At 41.9% G+C, this 4,940-nt stretch overlaps 1 protein-coding gene across 1 annotated transcript in view; it reads left to right on the top strand.

Annotated features, from left to right (window-relative positions):
• FAM169A (family with sequence similarity 169 member A) overlaps positions 1-4,940 on the top strand; it is a 71,346-nt gene that overhangs the window by 30,800 nt on the left and 35,606 nt on the right. The window lies entirely within an intron of this gene.

Raw genomic sequence — 4,940 nt, 5'->3', positions numbered from 1 at the left:
GGCCATTTTTTGGTTGCAGCCATCATTGTTGTTTGGCGGGCCCGGGCTGGGGATTCGAACCTGCCACCTTAGGTGTATGTGGCTGGCGCCTTGGCCGCTTGAGCCACAGGCGCCGAGCCAAGAATCTGTTCTTGAATTTGCTCATGGATCTGGAATGGTATCACTTAAGTTTATTCATTTATTTATTTAAAAGTTTTTAAGTGTCCTATAGATAGAGAAGGGGAGGGAAAAGGGAAGGAGCAGGGAGTAGGAGAAGAGCAGGTGAGAGGAATTAAGTGATAGTAGTAAAAATTTTGTAAGCTCTGTCCTCCTGCAACTTAACATTTTAAAGGAAGAGAGAGCTTGGGAGGTGGAGACAGGGAGGTAGAGGCAGGAGAATCGCTTGAGCCCAGGAGCTGGAGGTTGCTATGAGCAGTGGTGCAACAACACTCTACCTAGGGCAATAGCTTGAGGCTCTGTCTCAAAAAAAAAAAAAGAAAGAGATAGACAAGTAGAAGATACGCTGTCAGGTGCTTTGAAAAAAAATAGAATACATTAAAAGAACAGTGTGTTTGTGTGTATGGGTGGATATTCATTTTTTTCTTGTTATTTTTTTTTTGAGACAGAGTCTTCCTCTGTTGCATCAGGAACCCTCCTGTCTTAGCCTTCCAAGTATGTGGAACTGCAGGCACACACCCTCACAGCCAGATAATTGTTCTATTTTTTGTAGAGACGGGGTCTTGCTATGTTGCTTAGACTAGTGGTGAATTCCTGACCCCAAGCAATCCTCCCGTCTCACTCCCGTCTCAGCTTCTGAACATGCTGGGATTATAGTCTTGAACCACTGTACCTGCCAGCAGGGGTGGTATTTTAAATAGACTGGTTAGGAGAAGCCTCTCTCAAGAAAGTGAGAATAATGAGATACATGAAGTTTCAATAGAACAGATTTTTAGGCAAGGAATTGAAAATTCAGAAGCCTTTAGGCAGAAGTAAGTGTGGCATGTTTCAGAAAGGGCATGACTAGAGTAGAGAGAAGTGATAGAGGTTTAGAGAGGTAGAGTTTAGATTTTATTCTTCAGGTGATAGGAAATCTTTGAAAGTTTTTTAAGATGAGAGTAACATCTGATTTGTCTTGTTAAAAGATGCCTCTTGGGCGGTGACTGTGGCTCAGTGAGTAGGGCACCGGCCCCATATACCAAGGGTGGCGGGTTGGAACCTGGCCCTGGCCAAACTGCAACAAAGAAAACAGCTGGGTATTGTGGTGGGCGCCTGTAGTTTCAGCTACTCAGGAGGCTGAGGCAAGATAATCACCTAAGCCCAAGACCTGGAGGTTGCTGTGAGCTGTGAGGCCGTGGCACTTTACCGAGGGTGACAAAGTGAGATTCTGTCTCTAAAAAAATAAATAAATGAAAGGTGCCTCTTGGCTGGGGACAGTAGCTCATGCCTGTAATCCTAGCACCCTGGGAGGCTGAAGTAGGTGGATCCCTTAATCCAAGGAGTTCAAGACAGCCTGAGCAAGAGTGAGACCCCTGCCTCCACTAAAAATGAAAAACTGAGGCAAGAGGATCGCTTGAGTCTAAGAGTTTGAGGTAGTTGTGAGCTGTGACACCACAGCACTCTCCCAAGGGTGACAGCCTGAGATTGTCTCAAAAAAAAAAAAAAAGTTGCCTGTGACTCCTATGTGGAAAACTGGGTACAGAGGAACTAGAGAGAGGGCATGGTTGAGTTAAACTAGTTGTAGAAGCCCGGTGAGAAGTTTGGTGGCTTGAACAGTGAGAAGGGGGTAGAGATGGTGAGAAGTAATCATGTTTGAGTTAAGTGACAAGGTTATGGCTTCAGTATCTCTGGTGAATTACATAAGGGCTGTAAAGGGAAGGAGTCAAGGATGGGTACTCTAAGTGACAGGTGAATGGTAGTAAGTTTACTGAAAACCTAGTAACTGGGGGGAGGTAGTTTGAGAGCTGTCTGTGCAAGATCTGATTATAAATGGTTTATTGGAGTCAAGTGTATAAATTGTTCTATGTATATTTTTAACAGCTTTATTGAGATATTATTCACATACCATATGATCCAGTCATTTAAACTATTTAATTCACTGATTTTTTTGTATAGTCACAGAATTGTACATCTGTTGCTTCATCTAATTTTAGGTAATTTTCATTTTCCCCAGAAAGAAACTCTGTACTCATTAGTTTCTCCCCACTTCCTCCCCAATCTTGGGCTCCTGGTCCTTGGCAGCCCTGGTCTACTGAATGTTTTATATAAATGAATCATGCAGTGTGTGACTTTTTGTGCTTCTTTTGCTTAGCATAATGTTTTCTTTTTTTTTTTTTTTTTGAGACAGAGCCTCAAGCTGTCCCCCTGGGTAGAGTGCTATGGCATCACAGCTCACAGCAACCTCCAACTCCTGGGCTCAAGCGAGTCTCCTGCCTCCGCCTCCCAAGTAGCTGGGACCACAGGCGCCCGCCACAACGCCTGGCCATTTTTTGGTTGCAGCCGTCATTGTTGTTTGGCGGGTCCGGGCTGGGGATTCGAACCCGCCACCCTAGGTGTACGTGGCTGGCGCCTTAGCCAGTTGAGCTATAGGCGCCGAGCCAGCATAATGTTTTCAAGATGCATCCATCCTGCAGTATGCATTAGTACTTGATTCCTTTTTACGACCAAATAATATTCACTTCATAGATACAGCAATTTTGTCTTCATCAGTTGATGGACTTTTGGGTTGTTTCTATTTTTGGCTATTTTGAATAATGCTTATGTGAAAAGTATACATGTTATTATGGGGACGTGTCTTCATTTCTTTTGGAAAATATACATATATACATAGTAGTGGAATTTCTGGGTAATATGTAACTGGGTTTTGCCTTTTGAGCACCTGCCAAACTTTTTTCCAAAGCAGTAGCACTATTTTACATTTTCATTAGTAGTATATGAGGGTTGCAGTTGCATCTTGGCCAGCACTTGTAATTATCTATCATATTGATACTAGCCCACCTAGTAGGTGTGGAGTAGCTATGTCTTTGTAATTTTGATTTGCATTTTCTGAATGGCTACAGATGTTGAGCATCTTTTCATCTGCTTTTTTGACCATTTTGACCTTCTTTGAATAGAAATAACTATTAAAATATTTTTCGTTTTTAATTGAGTTTTTTTTTTTTTTTTTGAGACAGAGCCTCAAGCAGTCACCCTTGGTAGAGTGCTGTAGCATCACAACTCACAGCAACCTCCAACTCCTGGGCTCAAGCGAGTCTCCTCCCTCCACCTCCCAAGTAGCCACAACGCCTGGCTAATTTTTTTTTTTTTGGTTGTAGCCATCGTTGTTGTTTGGTGGGCTGGGGCTGGATTCGAACCTGCCACCTTAGGTGTATGTGGCTGGCGCCTTAGCCACTTGAGCTACAGGCGCCGAACCTTTAATTGAGTTTTTAAAACTTTCTTCACAGCTTTATTGTGGTGTAACTGTCATAATAAAAAAGTGCCCATACTTAATTTCTTTTTTTTGAGACAGCCTGGTTAGAGTGCTGTGGCATCAGAGCTCACAGCAACCTCCAACTCCTAGGCTTAAGCAATTCTCTTGCCTCAGCCTCCGAAGTAGCTGGGACTACAGGTGCCTGCCACAACGCCCAGCTATTTTTTGATTGTAGTTATCATTGTTGTTTGGCAGGCCTGGGCTGGATTTGAACCCACCAACTCTGGTATATGTGGCTGGCACTATAGCCACTTGAGCTATAAGCACCGAGCACTTAATTTCTATAGTTCATCATGTTTTGACATATGTATGCAGGTGGGAAAGCAGTACCCCATAACAAACATGTCTGTTATCTTCACAAGTTTCTCTTTGCCCCTTGAAAACATCCTTTCCTTCCCTTTGTCCCCAAGAAAACACTTTCTGCTGTCTATTGCTATAGCTTAGCTTACTTTCCTAGAAGTTCATATAAATGTGGTCATACAATAGGTACTCTTTTTAAGTGATCTAGGCTCTTTCAGCATATTATGAGGTTCATCCTATTATAATTCACATATCATTGGTTTTAGTATATTCATAGTTGTGCATTCATCACCATTATCTAATTCCATAACATTTTTAGCACCTCAGAATCCCTGTACTCCTTCCCAGCCATTGCCATTTCCCTTACCCCATGATTCCTGGAAAGAACTAATTTACTTTTCAGTCTGGGTTGTCTTTTTGAGTGGTAAGAGTTCTTTATGTATTTTGGATGTAAGTCTCTTGTCAGATACATAATTTGGAAATATTTTCTCCCATTTTGTAATTGTCTTTTCACTATCTTGATAGTCTCCTTTGAAGCACAGACTTTTTTTTTTTGTTTTTTGTTTTGTTTTTTGAGACAGTCTTAAGCTGTCACCCTCGGTAGGGTGCTGTGGCATCACAGCTCACAGCAACTTCCAACTCTTGGGTTTAAGTGATTCTCTTGCCTCAGCCTCCTAGGTAGCTGGGACTACAGGAATCCGCCACAACGTCTGGCTATTTTTTGGTTGTAGTTATCATTGTTGTTTTGGCAAGCCTGGGCTAGATTTGAACCTGCCAGCTCCCGTGTATGCGACTGGTGCCTTAGCCGTTGAGCTACAGGTGCTGAGCCAGGAACGGACATTTTTAATTTTGATGAGGTCTAATTTATCTACATTTTTTTTTTTTTTGGTATTGTGTCTAAGAAGGCTTTGCCTAACCCGAGATGACAAAGGTTAACTCCTAATGTTTTCTTCTAGTTCTATAATTTTAGCTTTTATATTTAGGTGTATGATCCAGTTAAGATTTGTTTATGGTGCAGAGAGGGAGCCTAGCATCATTATTTTAGATGTATGGATATTCAGTTGTCCTAGCACCATTCTTTGAAAAGACAGATCTTCCCTTAGTTTTTCCCTATAGAATTGTCTTGGCACACATGTCAAAAATCAATTGACCATAAATAATGAGGGTTTGTTTCTGAATCACTTATTCTTTTTTT

This window comes from Otolemur garnettii, unplaced genomic scaffold, assembly GCF_000181295.1.
Source record: "Otolemur garnettii isolate 467f Iridium unplaced genomic scaffold, OtoGar3 scaffold00017, whole genome shotgun sequence".
NCBI lineage: Eukaryota > Metazoa > Chordata > Mammalia > Primates > Galagidae > Otolemur > Otolemur garnettii.
The sequence above is the reverse complement of the archived record's forward strand: the minus strand, read 5'-3'. Positions and strand labels throughout refer to the sequence as shown.